Raw genomic sequence first — 27,688 nt, forward strand, 5'->3', positions numbered from 1 at the left:
CCAGCAGTTTGAATTGACAGGAGATAAGGACAGTGATAAACTTCATGAAACGGTTCATACAGGTAAATCACTTTGGTAATTATAGCCACTTTTGGTGTTAATCAAAAATAAATGTTGGTGTATAATAAATTATATAGGTGGAAGTCACAGTGCAGATCCATGTCGTGTTTAGATTTATACTAAAATTCTTTGGTTTACGACATTATTCAATAGCTTAGTCTTCTCTTGTTTATTTTTTTTAATGAAATATTTCCCCAATAATAATAATAATAATAATAATAATAATAATAATAATAACTCCTCCAGACAGTGAGTGGAGGAGTTATTATTATTATTATTTTTAATAATAACTCCTCCAGACTGGAAGGTCCACATTTAGCCATCCCTGTGATAGAGAGATTACTGGCGGGACACAGGCTAATTGCAGGTAGTTTCACCTGCCTCTACAGCAGACCTGACTTAGTTGAGATTTGACAGATTCAACTGCAAAAGAATTTAATAAGAAAACTAGCCTTTGAGTCATTTCATCATTTGGAGTATGCTTCTCTCTTTAGCTTCCTGATCATGGCTTTTGGTAGAACTTCTTCCATGTTCTGCTCAGTAAAACCTAAAAGAATTACAGTGAAATGTGTTATGATTAGTGTATTTGTTTATGATTTGCCATGCACATGCCCTCTCGTTGTGACTAAATAAATAGATACCCAGTTTGAAAATGACAGCGAACCCCAGTGAACGGTGTCTGAATGCCCAGCTATACCTCTCCTCCTCTGGGTCTTGTCATCCTTCTTCTGTGCAGAGCGGGGCGGGCCTGGCTCTGGTTTTGCCGGTGATGGTTTCTTGCTGAGGGAGTGAGTGCTCTGCCCAGCGGCTGCTCTGGCCCTGTGATAGCTGCAGTATCCTCGGCTTCCTGTCTGCACGCTTCAGCTTCCCACTCTGCTGCTCAGCCTCCTTGCGCTTGTTCTCTTCCTCTTGTTTCCTGTTAACAAACCAACAAGCATTCAGTGACCTTCTTATTGCTCATTTAAAGATGCACTACAATGCCATCTATATATCAAATACTGAATATATACATGTGGCAATGTGCCCCGCCCCTGTGTGCATGTGTGTGTTAAGTGTTGTATGTTGCGTGTGTTAATGTTGGTGTATAGAGATTGGTACACAGGATATAAACGGGTCTGTGTTTCACGTGTATTTAAAAATGTAGATTTGTATTTAGGCACGAGGAGGGCACAAATCACTTCACGTGCTGGTTAAATGTAATATGTGAGCACGGGGTTGCATGTAATGAATTTGCGTGCTGGGATTCAAGTGAATAATTAATTAGTAATTGAATCCCAGCACAACAGTATATATAGATACATTTTCATTCACTCGGGGTTGGATGTTCGTGGGTGGAGAACGGGATAGGAGACGGAGGTAATAATTGTAAAAATAATAAGAACATAAATATAAGTGTTCTCACTCACAGTGTTTGTCTGCTCGTTTGTCTGTTTACTTTAGTCCGTTTTGTTTGTCTCTTTAGTTTGGCTTCACGTGCCGTGTGCTGTTTTGTTACAACCTTTTTATTTTGCTGTTCTGTTTATTTATTAAATGCTGAGCGAGACCATTCGCTCAGCTCCACCAAACTCCACCTCTCTCTTGTTGTTTTATTTCCTGGCTCTGGTCTGACGCCACCCACTCTGACCGTCTTTGTGACAATACAGTATATATAGATTTAATGTGTACCACAAACATTTAGCTAATCCTTACATTAATCCCTGATCCAGGGTTTACATACCACTATCTATCTTGCTCTTATTGTATTACTTGTATTGTAACGCTTGAAATGTTTTTGCTTACGATTGTAAGTCGCCCTGGATAAGGGCGTCTGCTAAGAAATAAATAATAATAATAATAATAATAATAATAATAATAATAATAATAATAATAATAATCTACAAGCCTGAGGTTCAAAGGGCAGACAGTGCCTTAATCTCAGATGGTACAGCACTGTATGTATTGTTCAGGTGGTCACCATTCTCCCTGAATTGATTGATTTGGCCACAGTATGCATCTATCGCTTGCCATTGAATGTTCCACATCTAATCCATAGGACCATTAAGAAAGAGTTGACAGAAACTTCCTCATCAGCTCTATTATCCCGCCTCTTCCTCGTTTATATTTTGTCTGTTTCTTTGCTGTAATGTGTTTTGCTGTTGCTGTCGTCAGGATTTCCCCTTGAAAGAGGTGCATTCATCTCAGTGGACTAATCCAGTAGAAACTTCTAATTAATAAATAATAAAAATGATTCAAAAGTGCCACTTAGTGTAAAAACCTGTAAGGTATGTGCACAACCTGATTTTGCTGTGTGTAAAGTTGGTCCTGGATCAACATCCTCTTAACCAAATCATCGTTCAGTATACTCCCAATACAATTATATCACAGATATTTTCAGACTGGGTGGTCGTTAGTTTATTAAAGTATTTAAAACATTATTATTATTATTATTATTATTAACGTAACGTAACTAACGTAACTAAGTAGTTACTTAACGTAACTACTTAAGTCCATCGTCCCTCATGTCCTGACCAGGTGCAGCCTTGAAACACATTATACAGCAATCAAAACCACATTCACACATCTCAGCATCTCAATGGAGTTCAAGGGAATCTATAAATAACACAAATGTGTCACCAAATAGACCCGGCTCTCTAAGGAACTCTAAAACCATCAGATCTGAGACCTGAGCAGTTGAGGTTCTCTGCATCACGATACAGTGCATGACCGAAAGGATAAACAGCTACTGTGGTCCGACAAATGTTTATTAGATTATGAATCAATTGGTTTAAAGCTGAGAATTAAAAATGGGATCTTTGGTGAACAAATACAGAGCACACCCAGGGGCATAATAGAAGGGCATGTCATATTAGGCTGCACTTTTTTCACAGAGTGAAAATAAAAGTTCAAACAAAACAAAATAGCCAATACAGGTCAGGCTGGGCAAACGCTGTCACTGATTCTGTATGAATTTTATGATATTTTAAAAATGTTCTTTCTCCTCTCGCTCTCACGTACTCTCCTCTGTACACCCACCCAGAGTGCAGAGAGCTGCAGCCTTTTATGCAGGTCACCATTAGCAACAAATTAATCACTTAATTAATTCGGGAGATGGCCACCTTCTACACAAGGTTTTTAAATTGTGGATGGGGCTTCCCATCCACGCTGCCAAACAAAACCTATGGCTCTTCGCCATCACATTTAATAAAACAATAACAAAACAACACAGCTACGCCATCATATTTATAAATAATAATAATAATAACATATATACAAGCAGGGCTTTTTAATAATGTGCAGGGCTCTCATCTGCTGCCCTGCTACATATCCCCCCCTTATGCAACGCACACTTGGCCCCAAAGGCCACCTCCCCCCTTAGTCCCAAAGTCCCGGAAGAGGGGAAGCAAGTGGTCCATTGGGGCGGCAATGGTGGGAGGTCCTCCTTCTCCCATTGCTGAGGGAGGGTCAGTCCATAGCCCAGAGCTGGCGGCAACGGACCCTCGGGAGGCGACGGTGGCAGCGGACCCTTGGGAGGCAATGGCGGCAGCGGACCCTCGGGAGGCAACGTCAAGAGGGGAGCCCCTGGCCATGAAGGCGGCAGCAGGAGCTCCACTTCTCCCAGTGGTGGTGGAGGAAGCAGAGGCAGCTCCTGCTCCTCTCCTCCTGATGGTGGAGGAGGCAGAGGCAGCTCCTGCTCCTCTCCTCCAGGTGGTGGTGGTGGAGGAGGCAGAGGCAGCTCCTGCTCCTCTCCTTGTGGCGGCGAAGGAGGCAGGGGCTTCTTCCCTTCTGGCTGCGAACGCGGCAGGGGCTCCTCCCCTTCTGGCTCCGAAGGTAGCAGGGGCTACTCCCCTTCTGGCTGCGAAGGCGGCAGGGGCTGTGGTTATTGAAATAAAACAGAGCTACAATGTTAACGGGTCTGTAGTGGATAGCTATAAAACATCACTGGTTATAGTATCGTACTTAGCTTGATTCATGGGTTTGCAGCGATCCTGAATTTCTAAAAGAGTACTCTGTCAAAACTGACGGGTTTCATTTGTTGTTGCATTGTTGTTGTCTGTAGCAGAAAAACTACTGGAGTGTATTTTGAGAAGTGAAAGCATGTTTAGCATGCAGGTGGTACAGAAGACTTTATGCACTTCTGTGATACTGGAACTCACTTTGACAGTAGATATAAGTAACCCCCTTTCTATCTAATGAACCGTCAGAAAGTTTTTGGTTTAAAAATAAACTTCCCATTCACAAGTCCTTCAGTTTGAGTGCTTTGCTACATAATTTAATATTCAAATGATGTCTACACTCATTCAATCCTGGCATGCACTTGAGTGTATTAAAATAGTGCTGCAGGAAATGAATTACGGTATGCTAAGAGGGACAAGACAAAAAATGAACGCATTAATCACAGAAATGACACAATCATATTTTAAAAATTAAACAAAAGGTGGATGTATTGCAGACCAGGACAATCCCAGTTTTCCCGGGATGTCTGTACCACAGAACAAATTCAACTGAAACGCTTGAAAGAAGTGGACGTCCAAAATAAATTACAGGTACAGGAGGTAGAAGAATTGTCCAAGCAGCTAAAAATAAAATCCAAGATTAACAGCCAAGGACGTAAAGATTTAGAAGCATCAGGTATAATAGTGCATGAAAGAACTGCACAAAGGCACCTGAGCACATAAGAGTTGTGTGCACATAAACCTCACTGCAAACCATAAAACCACCCTTCTAAAATTAGCCAAGAAATATGAATAGGAATCTGAAGCATTCTTCAACACAATGATCTGGTCCAATGAGACTAAATTATAAATTTTCCCACAAAATGGACCACAGTATGTTTAGAGGAAAAAAAGGAAAAACCTCTAATGAAGAAAAAATTGTACTACAGTTAAACATTAAATATGGGGGTGTTTTAGCAGTTCAGGGACTGGAGACGTTCATGTGATTGAAAATGGAATGAATGCACCCATGTACCAAAGCATTCTATAGAGTACAATGATACCATCTGCACATAGGCTGAATGGCAGACAGTTTATCTTTCAACACGACAATGACCCAAAGCATACGGCAAAGTCAACTCTGGAATCCTTGAAGAAAACAAAGATAAAAGTTCTGGAATGGCCTTCACAATCACCAGATTTCAAAGCCTTAGGTCTTCCAGAAACCAAAATATCACATGACCCCAATATGGTGACAGTGTTAGGTCACCAGATTTCAAAGCCTTAGGTCTTCCAGAAACCAAAATATCACATGACCCCAATATGGTGACAGTGTTAGGTCACAGGTCAAAGTGAGGAGTGTCATTAGATTTAGCCCTCAGAGTTTCCACAACACACAAAATATGAAGTTGCAAGTTGAAATAGTTTAGGAGATTAGCAGCAGTAGGTGCAGTGGATTTGCAAATGCATAAAACACACAGGGATGCTAAATGATTGCAGTACAGTATTTTATTTCAGTTTTACCTTTTAGCAAATACTTCATTATTAATGTTACACATTATTCAAAGCAGCCCACCAGAACCATCACAGCAATGTGCATCGAGACACTCTTAGTATGAAAGTGTAACACAAGCTACCTTAGTCTTGTGCACCAAGGCCATTGAAATAGACACCTCAAACGGGTCAAATCCAGTAAACCAAAACTGCCTTAGGAACAGGGTGGGCTTTACAGTTTCAGCTATCCATGCTGAGTGCCCACCCAGAACCCCAAAACAGGTGGACTGAGAGAGAAACTGCTCCCCTGCCCAGCACAGAACTGCTCCCACTCCCACATCATCAGAGTATGGAACCCCTACAGCACCCAAACCTCCAATCCATCTCAGCCACCCTGACAGGTGGTAAATGTCATATCATGCGGCACTCTTTTACGCTGCCGAATTAGCACTCGACGCGGCAGTGCGCCTGGCTGCAATTGTCAGCCCATTAGTTGGAAGTGTGGCCAATGACAGGTTAGTTATGTAGTGTGTCATCATCAGTTCCCATGATTCATGTCAATGTCAGCTGGTGTCAGCTTGCCACTGTTTGTCAGGAGAAAGCCTTAAATTCATCTGTCAGTGTCATCTGATTTCTTCTTCATCGCGAGGCAGATTGAGCAAAGCTGGGTGTCTGAGCAGATGCCAATTGATCCAGTGCTGAGGGGCTGAACTCCTGCATTCCCTCTGGTTTTGATAAGAGCAAATCGTTTCAAATAAAACTATTGACACAATACAAACAGATTGTGACTGTTTGGCTCATAGAGGGTATGGATTTTGCAGCCTGAGCTCCTGGGCTCTTATCTGATAGATCAGACCTTTTGCATTTGCACTTGCCTTTAACACATACAAACACACACACACACACACACACACACGCATGCACGCACGCACGAATACAGGGATAAGAATGTACACAGTGAACAGCCAAAGCTCCTCTAGACATGTAGTTCAACGATAAAGCAACCCATTCACCTGGAGTGGAAATGGAAAGTTTAGGGTTCTGAAAAATAATAATCCACATTACCAATGGACAGGAGAATTTATTTTCATAAGGTTTTTGTTTGTTATTATCCCTTAAACCACTTTTACAGCAGGGCCCTGGGGCAATACTGTAGTGATATTAATTAAATAAATTAAATAAATTAATTGTAATATAAATCCTAAAGCTATCTCGAGACAAGTAAGCATGCTTTTGGATACTATCTCAAGACACACCTTTAGCTATGTATAAACAATATTTTACTATAAATGATCTGGGGTGTTACCACAATACCTTCTATTTTACCATCAAAACTACATTCATATTCAGGTGTAATCAAAAGTTGCACTGAACACATGAATATATATTTTACAGTAAACATCGAATTCTGGCTATAAATATGATTGATTCATTCGGCGTATGATTTAAGGTTTAGACAATATTCAACTTTGATTCAATTCAATGTTATCATATATCAATGCTTGTTTCAACATACAAAAACAAAATGACAGCTCTTGTTGAAAGTAAATACCTTATTTTATTTTAAGAGTTACAACAACAATTTAAAGTAGATTGTAGTAATTCATTTTCAGTGTATAATCAAGTATTATACTATGTTCAACACAAATTAACCACATATTCAGGGGCGGATCCAGACTTTCATCAGGGGGGTCAAGACTGTCATAAAGGGGGGATACCTGATACGAAACATACCGTTAAAATAAACAATATTTTGACATTTATTGTACCGAATATTCTTTATTTTGCATAGTTTTGGTACATCGAAGCACAGAAAAGGAACGTTCTGCTTCAGCACTGGTAATTGGGATTATACAACTGATCTGCAGCAGCTTGTACAAGTTTAGAAAACAGACAGACAAAACAAACAAAACACTCACGGTTCTTTACACAAAACAGGTCCTTTCGGTTTTAGCGTAACCATCACAAGGAACAGATCACCTCGCTATGTCCTCTTATATACCATCAACCATGACCCCTTGGTTAACGAGTGCAACCGCTCCTCCAATTCGCGGATGCCACATCGTTTCCCTTCCGGGTCAATGATTTAGTGTACCGTAGCCCCGCCCCTTTTCCACTGAACCCTAGGAATGAATTGTCGGGCCATCCAGTCCAGGGTACTCTGTTCCCTTTACACAGCACCCTCACAGGTCGGTAGGGAGATCTAACACCAAGAATCATTCTTTCTCTGTCACATATCCCACCGGTCAGAGTGGAGCCGAAGGAACACTTGTCTAAATCTACTTTTCCCATTACTCCCCCCTCCCGGGAAAAAAAAAACGCATTTCGGTGGTCTTCCCCTGCACGGTGTACCATGTGGTACATGAAGGGCTGCAATGCCAGATACCACAGAGTTATCCGGGCATTGCTGTCCTTCATTGTGCTTAACCACGTGAGTGGGGTGTGGTCTGTGATGAGATCAAATGAATGTCCCAGTAGGTAGTATCGTAAAGCGTGAGTAGCCCATTTAATGGCCAAACACTTCTTTTCGACCATGGAGTAGTTGCGCACCCGAGGTAGCATATTTTTACTGAGGTATAGGATGGGGTGTTCTACTCCGTCTACCTTTTGGGACAAGACTGCACCCAAACCAGCATCCAATGCATTGGTGTGGAGGATGAATCTCTTAGTGAAGTCTGGAGTGATGAGAGTGGGGGCCTGGCAGAGTTTCTGCTTGATAATATCAAACGCCCCCTGACGTTCTACTGGCCACTTAATCAAATTTGGTGCACTCTTTTTGGTGAGGTCAACTAAGGGATTAACCACTATGGCATACTCGGGATAAATCTTCAATAATAACCGGTTCACCCCAATAGAGACCTCACCTCACATCATAACTTTGTCAAAAAGATTCAAACAAAATCTTATAAGTTAAATACTCTTTTGTGAAATAACTTTTCTTAAATTATTAATTTTTACTTGATAATCACATTTCTATTTTCCTCATGTGTTTTCACACTTATCATTCTAATGAATTAATTACATTGTAATCCATTCACTGAATGATAAATTATTTATTTTTTTAGTGATTTAAGTAAGGTTTTTAATACACTATATTTTTTATGTTTGTAAATATAAGAGTTCATAAGAATATTGTTTTTATAACAGTTAACATATTTTCCCATTCAAAACAATATTAATTTAATTCCAAATTGAACAATCTCCATCATCCATGAGATGGCAGTATTACTCAATTTTGACCAAATATCATATTGAATACCCATTCTCAGACTTCTGCAGACACCAAGTCTGTCAAGAAATTTATATGGTCCTCTTATCAGTTTCAGGATACAAGGTGTAAACAAAATCTGTTTGAAGCTCAGTACTTAATCTGATAAAGATTTAAATTTGTTTAACAAAGTCACATCTGATTGCTCTTCACAACAGGAGTCTTTTGTAAAACAGACAGAAACTAATTCCTTCAATTTATAAGTCCGGCTGACCAACACAGCAGTGATTTAGCTTAACAAGCATTCTTTGTCCAAGATGAGTTTATCCAGATCTCTTGTCAAAGTTGTCTTAGAAATACAATTCAATAGGCGTATTCTCATTTAAGCAAATATAAACTGTACTTTTAACATCACAATACATTAAGTACAATAACATACCTAATAGCTTACCCATAGTAGGATTTACTTAAGAATCCTCAACAAATGTTCAGAGCTGGTTAAGAGACTGGCACTACTGTAAATATGTCATTTTGTGCTTGTTTCTGACAAATCAAGGGTTTGGTTATTTCTTACAATAGTTTGTTATTTTTCCCAGGAAGAAAGACAGATATTAATAGTTCCTGAGAATGCTGATTACCAATGACGTGCTGTGTACTGTACTTCAATTGACCTATAATGGGTCTCACAATATACAAAACCTCTGGCTGTGCTGGATTTTCTGCTTGCCCTAGCTGAACATGGTAGGTAAGCAATAGCACATATCATACAGCACGCCTGGGTGCGAGGACGTAAGAAAAGCGCCTTTAACCACCAAGACGCATGGTGAGATATTATATTCGGTCTCACTTGGTAAATAGTAAGTCAAGCATCTGTTAAAGCAGGCTTTTAACAACACAGCTTAAATTAAAAAAAGTCTAGTTAACATACATTTTTTCAGAAAGTCATTCTCTCCACAGTGTCATTAGCACCATTATTTTATCTACTAGACATAAAAACACCCAATGAAGTCACCTGACTAGTAACAGACATCTCAGTAATGTCACTGAAGAGCTCTTATTTGTTCAAAATATTTAAAAAAAATACTGCAAATGACACTTTGGAGTAAGTGATTTTTGAGGATTTTGAATCAGCCCTGATGAGCATCTCTTTCCTGTGTGTTTGGCTCTTACTTGGTGGCGTCCTTGCGAAGCTGCTCATGCTTCATGAGCAGGTTCTTGCACTCCTGGAAGGCACCTTGTAGCCCTTGTAAACGGCCTGGATCTTGGAGGCAGCAATGTCCTGGGTGGCTGCAATGGACAGGGTGCCGTGCCCCAGCGGGCAGGGTTAAAACAATAATCATACCCATACTCACACTCTAACTCTGGCATCGACTTTAACTTTCAGACTTATTCTTGAGCTCCTATCCCTGTCAGTGGGGGAGAATGGGTGTTTAGATACCCAAATGAATGATGTGTGTGGAATGGTTTAATTCAGTTAGTACTCTTAGTTACAAATTTCTCCCAAACGAGCTCAAGATCCAGAAAATGAAACACAGTCGAACAATAACAGCGCAACACAGTTGTATAATCTATACATTTTACCAAAGAGAGTTAACTAATACGGTTAATTAGAGTCAAAATAATCAGTATATTAAGTTTAGCAATGGATAATATTTATGCAATAGTTCAGTTTCAATGTGACATGTCAATTATAAGTAAAAGCATTCATCAATGATCTATGTTTGTCTTTCTATAATAATAGCAATGTTCTTAAATCAATAAGCAAATAGCATGAATATAACACGTAAATAGGATAACTGTTTGAATATATATGAGTCAGGAACACTCAGTAAAGTCTAATCGTAATCAATTGTTAGCAATTTGTTGGTTAATTATATATCCCTTAATTAGAATCCACCACACCTAAATGTAACACCCATTGTATTTGTTCTTATTCATTTTGTATTTATTCGAGTACCAATTTCAATTAAGTAACTTGCTTCAATTATTTTCACTCTGTCTGACTATTAAATTGTTTCCACCAGCTATTCCCCTGCCCCTGGTTTATTCAGTAGTGACTTATGGCTACACCCTAACTCTCTCTCTCTCTCTGCTTATACATGTATTACATTCCCACATATAGATTCCGTAAAATCTCTTTTAGTTGAACTGGGAATACTCAATTTTTGTCATGTAGAGTCGATGCAGGGTATGATTCAGTTGTCTGTGGTTGCTGTAGAGTTTGTCAGTATTCCTGGTCAGACTAACCCAGTCTCGCTCCAGTTGGTCAAGTCCTTCAAAATGATCTGAATGTGTTCCTCTTTGCTTAAAAACATTTCACACCTGAAAGAAATAGACACAACCAATACTAAAAATTTTGCCTATGATGCCTCGACTTACGGAACACCATGTATATTAAAAAATAGCATTGTACATGGTGTACATTTCTAAATGAACTCTATAGTATGGTAAATTATACTGTAATAAACAAAAAGCCATATGCAATACCAGTTCCTTCCTTGCATAGTACAATAATAATATTAAATAAGACCCAATGACAGGAGCTAAGTGCAGTGAGGCAAAGTTAATAATAGAGAAGGTACTAAACTTCGCACATACCTCTCCTCGTTGTTCTTCATTTGATTGGGGAAGGCACTGTATCCCAGAAGCAGCTTGATGGCATCCAAGTATCCATTGTTTCAGGACCAATACAGAGCCATCCTCCCCTGCAGACAGGATAGAACAGGACTTTATTGTGACTATCCTGGGAGGTGCTGCAAAAACATGTTAATACGACCGTCAATGAGTGCGATTTTTAGTCTCTTTAGTTGTAACTGTCTGACTGTTGCTAAAATTTTTCTAGGTGGCTGCTGTTGTGTTTGTCAGTAAGTCCAATTTACTGAAATAAACTCAGGTACAGTCTTGTGTGTTAAGCTTAACTGTTTATTTCATAAACGCCATTACACTGAGGCAAATGTGCCTACTAGCTTATATATATATCTTGTTTTTCAACTTCCTGACGTAAAGTCCCGTTCCGTGACACTTTACGGTACCTACATTAACTGTCTCAATGAACCTTAACCAATACATAACAGCTGCGTTGCACGACCGTCTCCTGGAGGTCGCAAGACTGAAGTATGAACCAGCCTTTAAAGGGGTACTAGCTTTAAAGGGTTCCCGAGCGGTTTACCTGGTAAAAGCACAGCCATGTGGTGTGCAGGGTGAGTCATACAGTGCAGGTTCGCGTCCTTACTGTGTGAAGTGGCCAGTCTTTGCTGCAGGGCTGGTCTTTGTCCTCCAGAGGTCAGTAGCTCACTGTCATCTGCTCGCAAGTTCCTGGGTGTAAAAGAGGAACTGGCTTGGTCATGGGATCAGAGGATGCCCACTGAACCTTCAGTTATCCTGAGCTGTGTGGGAAATTACTGCGGTGAGGAGAACACAATATTGGACATTCCAAATTGGGGGAAAAATCGTGGGTAAAATAATTGGGCACACAATTTAAAAAAAATAATTTAAAAAGGAAACAAAAAACATTCTCCTACCCTTAGCCCCCTTATCATTGATTATCTCAGCTTGTCTTTTAGAATGTGTGTTGAATTGGATCTTTTTGGAAAGAGATTTAGGGGAAGGGGGAGACTAATAGCTGTGGACCAACATGTAGCAGAGAGAGAGAGAGAGAGAGAGAGAGAGAGAGAGAGAGAGAGAGAGAGAGAGAGAGAGAGAAAGATGCTCTACATAGCTTGAACACCAGGGAATAAAATCAAGCACTGCCACGGTAAAGTATTGTACTACAAAGCATCTGCCACAAATCATGCACAGCAAGAGCTGATTAAGAAAACAGTGGGGTGCTCTAATGTGACAGTTTATTTGTGCACCAGCACCACCTTTCCGTTTCAGTGATTTAGTCTCTTTTGTGTGTGTGCGTGTCCTGCCTGATGTCTTGCTAAATGTGAATACAGGATTCATGCATCATTTCAGAAACAAGCCCATCTGTCAAGCTGTGCAGCAGGGGGTCCTATTAGGCTCAGTCCAGGATCTGCTCAGCACCACCCTCAAGGCATTAGCTCTTCCTCAGCCAGTGACCCGCTGCAAATAAAACATTAATACACTGTCAACCTGCAAATCTCCTTTCTCTATGATACTCAGAAGCAACAGATTTCATGGTAGACAAGCTGGTGAGGATTGACACAGTCTTAGTAAATTGAGGTTTCTTTGTTTGCCTGCTGTTTTTTTATTGTATGGAGAGGTAGTAGTTTTGGTTTGAGAATCTTTATGGAAAGCTGGAAAAAAGAGAACGTCCAATAAAGCCTATCTGGGACCAACTTCAATAATGAAACTGAAATAATTGTTTTTCTTTTTTAGCCTTTCATAAATGAAGTCTGTATTTGTATTGTAACCAGTGTAAAACAGACCACACAACAAAGAAGTGCAAGGAGCTCATCTTAACACATTTAATGACAGTTTTCATTTTATGAATTGTTAATATAATATGGACAGCCAGTAAAACTTGAGGTGAGTAGCACATTAAAAGAGACAGAACAAGAAACAACAAGACAAGAAGAGGATTGTCAGCATGGTCCTTCCAGGCTTGCTCCTTCTCAGCCACATGGTCATCCTTTTCCCCCAGGAGGTGAAGTGCTTCTCGAATGGCCTCCCAGTGTTTTATCCTCTGTGACCCACACTGGCTGACCATTCCGTACATTTATTAACCCTGGATTGAAGGAGTGACTCCTAAATGTCCATACTTTTCATTAATACCGTAATCCAGTATTTTACGACAATCACCAAAGTTTATTTATTTATTTATTTGTTTTTATTGCGTCTTTGGAATACTGTCTTGATGCAGGAATCTGTTTAACTCTGCATATTCCACATTGGTGTCCAACATTGTTACGTCAGCCGGGTCCACCAAAAAAGATGGAGAAATTGAATAATAGTAGTTTTGAAGTCTATGTCTTCGTTAAATTCACAAATTGTTATAAATACTGCTTTTGATTTATTATTACGAAATACAAGATACCTTTGTACCTACATTACAGATGTATTTTGTGCAGAAGCAGGTTCAGCTACTTGCTCTCTAGTATATATCTAGTTTCGTTTTTTTCATTCCATTCATATTCAAATAGCCTTAGCATTAATTCCTGTGTGTTGTATATATCCCACATTACAAATATTATCGTCTATGTATTTAAATATCTTGAGTTATTTGAGTCTGACGCAAAACAAATAAATAATAATCAATACTTAATAAATATATGGGTCTGTGGAAGAGTGTGGGGAATTCATTGACACGGGAGACAGGACCTACTAGTTGAAACACCTCTCAGGTGCACCGATTTATTTAAACCATAAGGTGGCACTGCAGCAAAGCTTCACCCAATACCAGCAACGGTAAAAGGTTGGCAGTTTAATTGTGGCGCACACACAGGTGCCCGAAATAATAATCAAAACAAAATGCACAAAGAAAAAGGAAACTAAAACACTGTAATCAAAACTACAAAATAAAAGGTGCTGCTTTGCTATTCCCTCACTATACTATAGGAGGCTGTGTGGTCCAGTGGTTAAAGAAATGGGCTTGTAACCAGAAGGTCCCCGGTTCAAATCCCACCTCAGCCACTGACTCACTGTGTGACCCTGAGCAAGTCACTTAACCTCCTTGTGCTCCGTCTTTCGGGTGAGACGTAATTGTAAGTGACTCTACAGCTGATGCATAGCTCACACACCCTAGTCTCTGTAAGTCGCCTTGAATAAAGGCGTCTGGTAAATAAACAAATAATAATATACTCTGTGGGGTTGCCCAGGTTTTCCCATTAAACTATACACATCCTGCTTGGGTACGTAATAATTACTGTTATATATATTGTGAGACAGCAGGGAGGGGGTTAAAACCTCTCTGCAGTAAAAACATGTGCGGAATGCACATTTGTCCTGGTTAATTGTTTTATTAGTTTAATTATCACCCGCACCTGGTTAATTGTAAATTAGAGCCAGGTGCAGGGTTTAAAAGAAAGACAGCCAGTCTGTTCAAGGCTGCCACGAAGTAAGAAGCCCGATTGTTGGTGTAGTCAATCGTATTGTGGAAGAAAAAAAAAAAAGGAAGGAACTGTGTGTTCTTTTTGGTTTTTTGTTTTAGCCGGTAAACAGCTTAGCTGCCCGGCTTATTAGTTAGGTTCCTGTTTGTTTAGTTAGTGCTCGTACAGAGCTAGGTGTTTGTTTTGTAGTTTGTTTATTTTGTGTTTATTAAAAATTAGCGCAACCGCGCTGTAAAAATCCATTTCTGTGTGCTGGGTCAATTTTTAAAGGGGCAACGAACCCGAGTGGGTGAGTGTCATTTACAATATATTGTAACAGAGCAAGGGCTCTGAATGTAAATAGTTTGAGTAATGTTTGTGTTTAGGTGGTGGTTGGCAGGGATGGGGTTAATTCCTCTCCCTGCCAAAAAATGTGAGAATGTGGCTGTTCCCAATCAAGGTAATTGGTGTTAATTGGGAACAGCCACAGACTATAAAAAGAGAGCTTCCAGCTCCATTAAGGGAGAGATCACCAGGGAGCTGGTGTAAGGAGAGTTTGGTTGTGTAAAGAGAGGTGAACTGTTTTGTTAAGGTGTTTGTTGACAGGTAAACGGCTTAGCCGTCCTGTGTGTGAGTCAGGGATCTGTGTAAGTGAAGTTAGGCTCTATGTTGAGCTAGGCTTTTGTTTTGTTTATTTGTTTTTTATTGTGAAAATTAAAGTGCGCAGTAGCGCTCAAAAATCAAAGTTCTGTGTCTGGGTCTATGGTTTTTAAGGAGCAAACGAACCGACAACAGAGAGACAACATTACTATATATATAATATATATAGCGGTTGCCTTCCTCAGCTGTGCTTGCCTGTCTTGTTCTCTTGCTCCAGCTGCTGGCGTTCTTGCCTCAGTTTGTTTACAGTGGCCTCCAAACCCAGCGTCACTGTGTTTCTTCTGTAAGGGGCCAGCCTGAATGAATAGCCTCAAAGCCTAGCTCTTACAGTTCGAGCGACCTCCCCCCAAGGCCTGCCTCCCGACCACTCAGAGAGAGGGAGAGACAGTTGGCCACTGCCTGGGGAGGCCTGCACATCACCGCCCTGGACTACAATACTGTTGAACCCAGCATTATGCCTTTTAAATAAAAATAACACAGCTGATCGTTTAAATGACATGCAGATTAAATGGATAATGGTAGCTATAACCACAGCCAAAAGAATTTTATTGAGACATTGGAAGGATAAACATCCTCCCACATATGCAGAGTGGCACAAAGCCCTTGCCGAAACTGCTTGTTATGACACTTTGAGGAGATATGGGGCCCATTTCTCCTCATGATTAACAATTAGTTAATGGAATACATGTAGTGAATGTTAAATGTGAATTGAACAGTCTGGTAGGATAGTGGGGTTGGGGGATACAAAATACAATACAAATGTATTTGACACAGTAAAATGTACATAGAAAAAAGGATATATGTATGCACATGTTTGCTTCTTTAGAATGCAGACTTTGCTTGCATTCCAGTTTGTTTATATCTTCCAAAGGTAATTTTTAGTGGGGTGCATGCCCAAAGTTTTGCACAGTACGTTTACACAGATGTGTCCCATCTGGGCCTTTTTGACCGTAAAAATGCACATTAGTAGCATTCGTATCACCTGCATAAAACCTACTGCAAATACAGCATTCTGAAACAGTAAGCAGTGTAAAGTTCCTACTAGTTTATGCCATATTGCACATTTCCTTACCTCTTCTGTTAGAGCTATTATAAATCCACTCTTTGTCAATCAAAATGCCAGATTTAAGAACATCCCAAAAAGTGTCATCTTGTGCACGGTAGAATAAAAATATAAAGTTGATGACACGATGATTCTTTGTGGGTAACTCAGTGTTTAGGTCTCCCTCTCACTCACTGATTTTTTTCACACTATCCACTTAGAAGCATTGTGTATCCTCTCTATATGAGAAAGCACACCTTTTTGTCCTGGATGTTGGGGTCTGCCTTGCTCTCCATGAGCACGGCCATGCAGTTGATGTACCCCACATATGTGGCGCACTGCAGGGGCGTCCTGTCAGCCAGGTCCTGCATGTTGGGATTGATGCCGTTCTCAGTCAGCGTCAGGAACACGTCTGTGTTCCTTCCCAGCACAGCCCAGTGCAGACGAGAGTGCCCGTCCTGGTCTATCATGTTCACTCTGGCCTTCTCTACAATGGTAAACAGTGATGCAGGCTTAGAGAGACCTCCAGACACAATACACACAGAGAGAAACTGTAGTCTAGTGAGGAGAGTTGAGGAACTGGGAGGCAATGTGGTCTAGTAGCTAGAGCTGAGAGACTGGGAGGCAGTGAGGTCTAGTGGTTAGAGCTGAGGGACTGGGAGGCAGTTGGTCTAGTGGTTAGAGCTGAGGGACTGGGAGGCAGTGTGGTCTAGTGGTTAGAGCTGAGGGACTTGGAGGCAGTTGGTCTAGTGGTTAGAGCCTTGGCACTTGGAGGCAGTGTGGTCTAGTGGTTAGAGTCTTGACATTGGGAGGCAGTGTGGTCTAGTGGTTAGAGTCTTGACACTTGGAGACAGTGTGGTCTAGTGGTCAGAGTCTTGACATTGGGAGGCAGTGCGGTCTAGTGGTTAGAGCGGAGGCACTTGGAGGCAATGTGGTCTAGTGGTTAGAGTCTTGACATTGGGAGGCAGTGTGGTCTAGTGGTTAGAGCCTTGGTACTGGGAGGCAGTTTAACTATGTGGTTTGAACTGATGTATTGGGAGACAGGAATCTAGAGGTTGAATCAAGCAAGACTGAGTGTGTAACTTTGATGAGTGTCTGAATGACATCCCTGTGTCCCATCTCACAGGTGCAGAACAGCAGCGTGTGCTTCATCACATCCATGGAGTCTACCTGCGCTCCGTGCTCCAGCAGCAGACTCGCTGTGCTCATGTGACCCAAGAGAGCCGCCGTGTGCAGCGCTGCAGGGGGCAAAGGGAGGCATGCGGTTCATGACAGATGAAGCCCACAAAATTTGGTCAGACGAAATTAAAATATCATCCCGTGATGGAACATATGCCAAGGCACAATTCGGAAGTAAAAAAAAAACCCCAAAAAAACCCCACCACAATTTTTCTGCTTAATTATATCTCCTGGGTACAAGCTTCAATTTTGTGACAGAGATTGTAAGTTAATACCTTGTGTGTAGGGTGTATCTTACTATAACAGACATTATTTCACTCAAGTTTTCCTGCCCAAACTGCACAAGACGACACCTTTTATACTAATTAGTATATTGTTACCTGAGCAGTCTAAACGATGATTAGGCCTAGTTTTACAAAGACAGTAGTCTCTGTATCCTTGCTGCATTAGGTTAGGGAGTTCCACATTCTGGAGGCCATTATTTAGTAACTCTACAGGTTTGGAAGCTGTAAGTAAGTCATTTGCGCTGAATAAATAGCTGGATCACAAAACCATTACAACCAGCACCACTGCAGACATTCCATCTCAGAGGACTGGAGGGCTTTCAGACTGAAGTACCCCATCAGCCCTGCAGGGGGTGGGATTCTTTCAGGGTAGGCTGGAGGCTCATTGTGCAGCTTGCTGTCCCACTGCTTGAGACAAGGCCACTCAGTGACACCTTCAACAACCAAAAAATGTAAGTACCAAAGAAAGAAAACACATATATATTTCTGGTAGTCTGTTATACACAGGTATGCATCTGGCACTTCCTTCTGGCTGGCATATTTATCAAATAGGGAAATAGAGTGAGCACTGTATCTTCATATTCACTCAAAAATATTCAAACCCCGTCACATAAAGGAAGGTGGCCGGTGTCCTAGGCAAGGACAATACCACTGCGCCACCCAGACTGCCTCTCTGAAGAGCGGGTGGAGCCTGAAACACAATCACCATGGTGACTAGAGACTGTGACTCAGAGCTGGAGAGGAGAGAAGCGAGATTGGAGCCGACAGCAGTGTCAGTCACTGGACTGAGTGAACTGTACTGGCAGCGTGACACTCAAAAAGACAGGTAAACACTTACAGCACTTTGGAAGGCATAGTAAGGTTTTAGGGCAGTCAAGCTGAAAATCTGGCATCTCTGTTGACAAGCAGCCAGGTCTTATGGGAGAGGAAGAATAATACTGCAAGCCCAGAGAGGCTGGGTTAAAATTCCCAGCTCTCAGTTCCCAGCACACTGCCAGAAAGAGCTGTCAAACTTTACATATGTAGTACCCGGATCCTCTCTCTAAGGAGGCAAAAAAAAAAGAAATGACCCAGAGACCCGACTGCTTTCTAAATCTCCACTGAACAACTATTGCAAGGCTATTTTAACACCATTCAGACATTCACTCTTTACATTTGAATGACAAACGAGGTGGACACAACAGGGTAATGGGCTTGTCTTTCCCATCTGAAAGTTGTAACAACCCCACTTCAGAATTGAATCTGACAGTAATGTAACCTGTTAGGTGCCATGGAATATAGATTGGAACTTGTTCCCATGGATGTTATTACAGCCCCCATTGGCTTTAATTTGACTCCTAGTGCTGTACTTGGCAGATTAGGCCTCGTAAAGAACAACTTTGGTACTGGTATGAAATATCAGAGTTAGTAATCTTCTTCCTCTCGTTTCACTATGTATCAGTTTCCATTTCATTTTTCACATCCTGTGGAAACAAAAGTTTAAAGCATCCAAGTGGACTCAATAGCTCTCAGAATCATCAGGTACACGAGAGTGTAACCATTAACCTGTACCACTGCAACACTCTGCCCTCAGTGGATGTATCTTATTGAGCAAATGTGGTATTATATTTGTTACACACACTGTGAGCAAAGTGTTGCAGAAGGGCAGGTTACTAAATACACTCTGGTGTACCCGATGTGAGCCAGAATCTTGTTTGCATCTTTAAACAAACGGACATCCAAACACACACACACAACCACACAATGATTAAGACCACTTAATTATCTTCCCACCAACAAGGGATCAAAATGTGCATTGTTGCTGCTCCTTCCCCTGCCCGACACTACACACTACATCACCCCTTAGGCGAGAGTAAAAACACTGTAGTTTTAATTCAAGCTTCGCTGGCTGCATGGCATTTTGTGACCCTACTGTATGTGTATGTTCCCCATATGGTATGAATGGCAATAAAGACAGACTAAACCAGGGGCATGCAGGGTGTGTAACAATGCTCTGAGAGAGAAAGGAGGTGCACTGTTAGCAGTGACTGCACTTTGCTCTCTCCCCTCCCCCGCCTCCACCTCAAAACGTTTTTGTCTAATAGTCTTTCTGACGCTGCCCCCTTGTCTTCCCACTCCAAGTACATAGGTTTTCTTGTAATCTGAAATTTTCTAGGACGGAGTCACAATGACCAAACAATTCCTCCGGCCAAGGCAGGCACAATGAGGCTTTGTCTCAGGGGCTCCCTCGGTTACCGTCGCGCTCGGCCAAGTGACGGCAGCACACAAAACCCTGCCTTTGCAACCCCTCCACTTGTTATGGATACCAGGGAGCAGGAATTTCACTTCCCCAGTCTAACAGCACAAAGGAGAGAACTTTTAGCGTTCCCAGTATTCTAGGGATGGGCTGGCTCTGTCTCCATGGAGACCGCGAAGTGAGAGTTCTAAACATACTTTGCACTGGAAAGGGCACTCTCAATGAACCTACAGGGTTCCACTTGTTTGTTTTCTTGTAGCAGACAAAATAATTCCATAAATCTTAGCCATTTTGCATTTCCATGTTGCTAGGAGAAAAGGAGTGTCCACGACGTCTGCATTTTAAGATCTTTTTGGATTTTATAACACAGGGCCACCAGGTGGCACTGTATGCTAAGTCAAACAACATAAAAAAAAACATGAGAAAGGGTAAATAAAGCAATTATAATATGAACATTTGAACTTTTGCAGAAGTATGCCAGGGAGTTTAAATTTTATCACAATCAAAATAAAAGAGTGAAAAACAGTAGATGCGTTTGTAAAGAAAAACTTTACAGCCTGAGATTCTGATAATCTGATTACTAGTCCTAAAGAATATCCTAACCAAGTTTCACCACTTTTTCTACATATGCAAAATTAAAACTCCATAGTGTAACAGGGGCCTCCCATATATCCCTATTGCTAAAAAAGGGGAAGAGTATTCCTTATAGTGAATACTCTCAACAAAGATAACCAACCAAGTTTAACTTCCTGATTTTATTTGAAGCCCAGTTTGTGTGTTATTTTGTGTAATGTGTTGAATGCTTAGATACTTTTGCCCCGGTACCCTTACAAAAGTTTACCATAGTAAGGGCATTGAAAAGAGTAATAAAGCAATGTAAAAGCATAAGTATGCATTGAAAAGCCCATACAGGTATGGTAAAGCATACTTAAAAAAAAAAAAAAAAAAAAAAAACTATGGTAAACAGTATAACCATGGGAAAAGTGTGGGAAATGTGCAAATGTACTGTGGTAAACATTTACAAGTTTGTTCCCCCAAGACATTCTTGCAACATCTCATTGGCTTTACGCTGGTTTAAAATACTGTACATATAAATGATAAAAGCATGTGAAAAGTGTAAAGCAGGAGGGAGGGGGCACCCCAGATAGAGCCCCCTCCATGAAGTGAATAATGGGTTACTGTAGCACAGACTAGAGGGCCCCAGGAGGTTTGACACTGACAGGCTGTAGCTGTGGCTTGGGTGCAAACACAAGACCATCGTCAGGTCCCGGGGGCCCCAACTGAGATGCAGCATCTCACTTCAAGGGGCCTCAGCCTGCAACATATCCTGTGCACATGCACTTTTGATAAGCAGCCCTGTTAATAACTGCATAGAACCAGCTGAAAAAACGAAATTACCTTCAAACCTTCCTTGACAGCTTATAGTGTAGTCTGTAATTCGGCAACTTTCCAATGCAACGCCCCTTCAACCTGGTAACACAAACTGGGGGTCACAATGTCACTTTAACCTGGTGCTGTCGCCAAGCCCTTTACAGTAAACAAACCTCCATCACCTACAGTGCCCAGTTAAATTGGCACATGCAATAATGAAAGGGTTTGTAGGCTTGGCACCACACAGTGGAGAGCATCTGTTTCGCAAGCCACTGACACTCATAATGCCCTTTGGCACTGCAGCATTCACCAGTCAAGCCCTTGGATACAACCTTAATTACGTATATAAGAGCCAAATATTAGAAGGAATACAATATTCAGTCATTTAATATTTTTACGCAATTGGTGCAAAGAGGAAGTCAGAGGAATTTGAAAGCACTGTTCAAGTTTATCCCAACCATGCTCAACTGGATTGAGGACCAGGCATTGTGGTGGCCGTGGAAGATGCCTCCGTTATACTCGTAAACCATCCGCGCACATTCTGGCACGTGTGACGGCGTACACCCCTCCCCTGTATTATTATTATTTGTATGTATATATGTTTTGTATTATTATTATTATTATTATTATTATTATTATTATTATTAGTAGTAGTAGTATTATTATATTTGTAGGCGGGCGGACGAAGCCGTCCGTCCTAATCATTATTATGTTTATATGCGGGCGGTCGAGCACCGTCCGTCTTTTATTATTTACTGTTTGAGACCGGCGAGAGAGCCGGTCTTGTAATGTGTAGTAAGTGGGTATGGGGTTAAAACCCCTTCCCTATAACTCTCATGGGAATGTGGCTGGAGCCTTAATAAGGTAATTTATTAATAGGTAATTAAGGCGTCACCCGCGAATATAAAAGACCCACTCTCGGCTCAGAGGGGGGTTGGATGTTCAGAGGTGGAGCGCGAGCATTAAAAAAAAAAAAAAAAAAAAAAAAAAAAAAAAAAAAAAACCCGTACAGGACCAGTGAAGGCATTTGCCCAGCCTGACCTGTATTGGCTATTCGATTTTTGTGTTCATGATTTTGTTTTGTTTAAATATTTATTTTGCTCTGTGAGCAGTGTTTCTGTGTTTAAACTTTTTATTTTGTTTTTGTATTTAATTAAACGGCGCGCTGTGTCTTTTTGCCCTGCACTACTGCCTGTGTTTTCTTTCCGGTTCCTGAACCTGACGTCACCACCCACACGCCACACAAAGCCATCTGTGACACACGGTGGATGGGTGAATCATCGCCTTGAAGGTAGCCATCGTCGTCATGGTACAAGTGTAGCACTGTTGGGTGGACTTGATCTGCAGCAATGCTTAAGTAAACAACTGCATTCATTCTGCTTTCCAGAGTAATCAAGGTATACCAGGAGAACATGCCCCACACCATGACGATACTAAATCCAACCACAGACAGTAGTGCTGCACGAACTGATTAGCTCTCTCCGCAGATGTAGGTCATTGGTGTTGATTGGGCTAATTTACCAATCCAGGTGAAACAAGTGAATTAACAGCTGCTTGGATTTGTGAGAATTGCTGTTATTCATAGTCTAATAAAAGCAACACTCACCATTTCTGTGGAGAGCTCAATCCGAATAATCTGTTTGTGCAACACCAGTGGGCCCTGCAGGGTAATGCATGTAGTTCATATTTGTAAATGGCAGCAACGGTGCACCCGATGCAGTTAATGTACCTGTATTTTGAAGTGTATCAAATATGTTTTGTCTGGAATGACAGCTGTTGCCACTCTCTGGAGTTCTTCTGTGCTTTCAGGTTATGCCCTCACCACAAGCAACCAGCAAAGCAATTGAGGAAGAGCGTGATTATACTTTCTGCGGAACTTGTGCAAGCCTTCTTTTAAAAAAACATTAAAGCTAACATTTAAAGTCCTTAAAAAATCAATGACCTGCCATTTGAAAATGCAAAATTCCTATAATAAATCACAATAATAGCCCTGTATTGGCATCTGCCAGCACTCGCGAATCTCTGTTCAAAATACCAGCATGCAAACAAAACACATGTTCTTTTCTTTAATGCTGGGTGAGATTAAAGGAGAGCAATAATAATAGATCTGTTCCTCATCTTACTCCCAAACTTTCTGCAATTTGTTCTCAAGAAAGTTACTTTTATAAAGAAACAAAATGAAGTGTGTGTAGGCTGTATATACTAAACATGGTATATAAAATAAACAGTAGGGTAGTTTCTTGTTACAAGATAATATTTTAACCAGTTACATAGCATGGAGTAGTTGCTACAAAGGGTAGCAGACCAATGAAAATGACATTAAATATAAACACTGGATTATGAAAACTGACATCATCTGAGTCTCTTATGTGCACACTTGTCTTTAAAAGCATGCAATGTGATTCACCATCATTTAGATCACTTGAATAGAACCCAGTGTCTCCTGTCTAGTTAGCCACGTACATCACAATCAGTGAGTTCCACCCATGCAGCTCAGACGCAATGGTAATCTGCCACTTGAAAACTTTACTCAGGCTCCACTGAGTTTATTCAGTGGAGAACAACCTCCACCTAATGCATGCTGTTCCACTCTTCAAACCAGACACCCCTCTGAGCACTGAACAGCAGCATGCGCTGTGCCTGTGTAATGGTGCCGTCATCGAGGGCCAAGTGGCACATTTCACTTATTACTGCCCTGCCCGCCTGCCTGCACATCAAACAGCTCGTGAAGAGAAGTTCCTTTGCATATTTGTGGACTCCCTACAGTCAAACTGAAGGTTGCTTTATATTCACACAGAGGATAAATCACAGACAATGCATTATTCCAAACCCTTCTTCTGATGACATTGTGCACGTCTGCTTCAGGGCCAACGCAGCAGATTCTAAGTCTCGTCTGAGGCAATGGCGATTCTGTTTGCAGAGACTTGCAAACCCAGTAGATCTCTCTCTCTCTCTCTCTCTCTCTCTCTCTCTCTCTCTCTCTCTCTCTCTCTCTCTCTCAATATCTGAATAGGCCTTTAATAAACCAGAAAAGCTAGCTGAAAAACTGTTTGAAAAAGATCCTTGTAGACATTCCGCCTCTAGGTGGCACTGTTTGCTGTGCAATAATATTAAATACAATACAATTCAATTAAACAATGATAAAGGTTATTATTTATTTATAGTGATTGTTTTTTACAAGAACACAGCCCTACTTCACCTAGACCTAGGAGATGCTTTTTCATACAGAGAGTGGTGAGGGTATGGAATAGGTTACCTAGCCATGTTGAAGCTCAATCAATGGGATCGTTTAGGACACAACTTGAGAAAGTTTTGAGATCAATCCATGAGTAGGAACTAGAAGAGCATTAGTGGGCCGAATTACCTTCTCTTATTCCAAAATTCTTATGTTCTTATGTCATCTCTTCCACAGTATTTTTTTAATGGCCGAGTTAAACTGCTTACCATTTCCACCATGCTTGTCTGCCATGTTGATGTCGATGTCGCTCTCCAGGTGCAGCATGGTCCTGATGACCCTGTCGCTGCCCTTCCTAGCCTACCACATGAAGGTGTTCCTGCCCTCCAGGTCGGGGTCATCCTTCACTGAAGTCTGCTGCAGGAACATCTGCACTGTCTCCTGTAGAGAACCACTACAGCATCATCATCATCCAGCATCACCACCCAGCACTGACAAAGACAAACTCTCACACTCACACTCACGTTCGGTGTCTTTAATAATGTAGGGTTTGCATGGCTTTTAAATGATTTTGTTCTGCTTATTCTTTTGGCTGGCAACTCCCTGTACCTTCACTCTTCAGTCCACCACACAACCGGTAAACTATTAGAAAACACTAACCTTCCAGCCACACTTTCCAGTTCTTAAAGAATCACTTCTTACGCCATCCTCTTCGCCCCTGAAGTCTCAGCCCTTTTAAGAAATTTGAGTTGTGGAGGCTAGTTCTGAAGCAGTCAGCTCCCCTGGGAAGCTGGAGCAGTGCAATGAAACAATACAGTGGTGGATACCCACCCCCAGACCCAGCACTTCAATCTGACCCAGACCAAATATGACTGTCCTGACAGCTGTGCAGGTCTCATTTAGAGTGAGAGAGGGGCTGCCTCAGCACGGTCCCTCGAGATTGATCACACACTCACACACACACTGAGACGCACACAGGCAACACAGTACAAGTCACACACACACACCTGCAACAAATGTATGTAACCTAGGCTAGACCAATGTGTCTTTGTGAGGTGGCCGAACAGTTGTAGTAATGGTGAACAGAAAAGCAACACAGAAAGTCACTGTTGTAAGGTGCAATATTGAAATATTTATTATCAAAAGCAACAAAAAAGGATAAAAGTGGAAAAATAAACAGAGTTCTTCAAAATTCTACAAAAAAATAAAATAAAACTAAGTCAGTCCAATAACAGGGTTATACCTTTAACAAAGGATTAGCTTGCCTCTAACCTCTCCAAACATCAAAACTGTTTACAGCTCAAGTTTGCTGATGCTCCAGGATATCAAACCACAAAAAACATTCCCACTAATGCCTAGGTAAGCTTATATATAGCTGACTATCCTCAGCCCTGCCCTCTAAGCTCATCCATGTGAGAAGGATGTCACAAGTGACCCCAAAACCCCTTCTCCCTTGTACAAGGTGCTCGCACCTTTTGAATGGAAGGCCTATGCTGCTGAGGTGTATGGCCCTTCGATAGAGCCAACTTCATTTCTCTGGGGTTTTCCCACTGATGATGGGAATAAGAGTGAAGCCTGGGAGCCTATTGATATGAAAAATAATGAGTTCTGGCTGGAAGAAATTCCAAATAAAATGCATAAACATAATCAGTCCAGAACTTTCACTTCTGATGGCAGCCTTTCTCTGAAGAGAGAATAAGACAGGCATACACCTAGCTTGGAGTGTGGATGTCAAAGGTGCATAACTAGGACCACAAACGTGTCTTGCATGCACACACATAACTAAGCATTGCAAAATCATGTATGAATGTAACAATGTACAAGGTGTGCCATTCTCTCATTTGAATGTTAATCCCAAAAATGTCAGAATAATTATTATTATTATTTATTTCTTAGCAGACGCCCTTATCCAGGGCGACTTACAATCGTAAGCAAATACATTTCAAGGATCACAGTACAAGTAATAATACAATTAAGAGCAAGATAAATACAATGCTTGGGCTGTGATTCTGTTCACCTTGTTAAATGGGCTCATTTGGGAAAACTGGAATGTTCAGATGGAAGTCTGGCTAGCCGGGTTCAAGTGTTTTGCAGGTATCAGGCCTTCAAGACTGTTAACACCTGCGATGCTTCGAAATGGATTCCAGAACCAGTGGTCGCCTTTACAGATCCCCTGTGAGCAACCTGTGTGGCAGGGCAGGAGCCCCCCACCTTAAGAGGAGTTTTTGTGTAAATATATTGTAAATAGTATTGTGTAGAAATGTGTGTTAATTATAATTATTGTAAATAATTAATGACGTCCCTGGTGCTGCTAGGAGATTCTGCCTGCTGTGTGTGATTGCCAGCTGTGGAATCTAATCAGTAGGTAGGTGTGTCCCAGCGGGGCGTCAGGGCTAAAAAGGTTCAGTTTGTTCACCTCGGTGCTGCTGCAAAGCCAAAGCTGACGAGCTGAAGATCGTCCGCACTACCCGGACATAGAGACCGAAATACCTTGCTGAAATCATCCAATCGCCATGATGGTGAACCGGGATCAGAGCTAAAAGAAGAAGCCAAAACTGCCGACGGCTGGATGTGTAGCCAGAGTCGGGGTTTGTGTGCATACAAGTAAAGATTAGATTGGGGATGGTAGCTCCCCATAAAGTATAGCGAGGTGTGCAAGCGAGACCTTCCAATGTTTTAGGGTATGTGAAAAGCTGCTTGTGGGTGCGTACATTCGCTGCTGAGTGGCAGGCAGGAGATCGAGACAGAGGTTGAAGCTCGCAGGGTTTTTTACATTTACAGGAACCCCACATGACGCTAAAAGCAATGGTAGCCACATGGTACATACGGCCCAGTGTACAAAAAGCAAAATAAACACATTGTACAACAACTATAAAATAAAAGGTGCCGTGAAAATGGCGTGCGCTGCTCCCTAAAACATTGGAAGGTCTCGCTTGCACACCTCGCTATACTTTATGGGGAGCTACCATCCCCAATCTAATCTTTACTTGTATGCACACAAACCCCGACTCTGACTACACATCCAGCCGTCGGCAGTTTTGGCTTCTTCTTTTGGCTCTGATCCCGGTTCACCATCAT

The 27,688-nt window shown here is 41.4% G+C and overlaps 1 pseudogene; it reads right to left on the bottom strand.

Moving 5' to 3' along the window:
* Positions 1–777: 777 nt before the first annotated feature.
* LOC117400065 (inversin-like) lies at positions 778–27,688 on the bottom strand (annotated as a pseudogene).

The sequence above is a fragment of the Acipenser ruthenus genome, chromosome 4 (genome assembly GCF_902713425.1).
Source record: "Acipenser ruthenus chromosome 4, fAciRut3.2 maternal haplotype, whole genome shotgun sequence".
NCBI lineage: Eukaryota > Metazoa > Chordata > Actinopteri > Acipenseriformes > Acipenseridae > Acipenser > Acipenser ruthenus.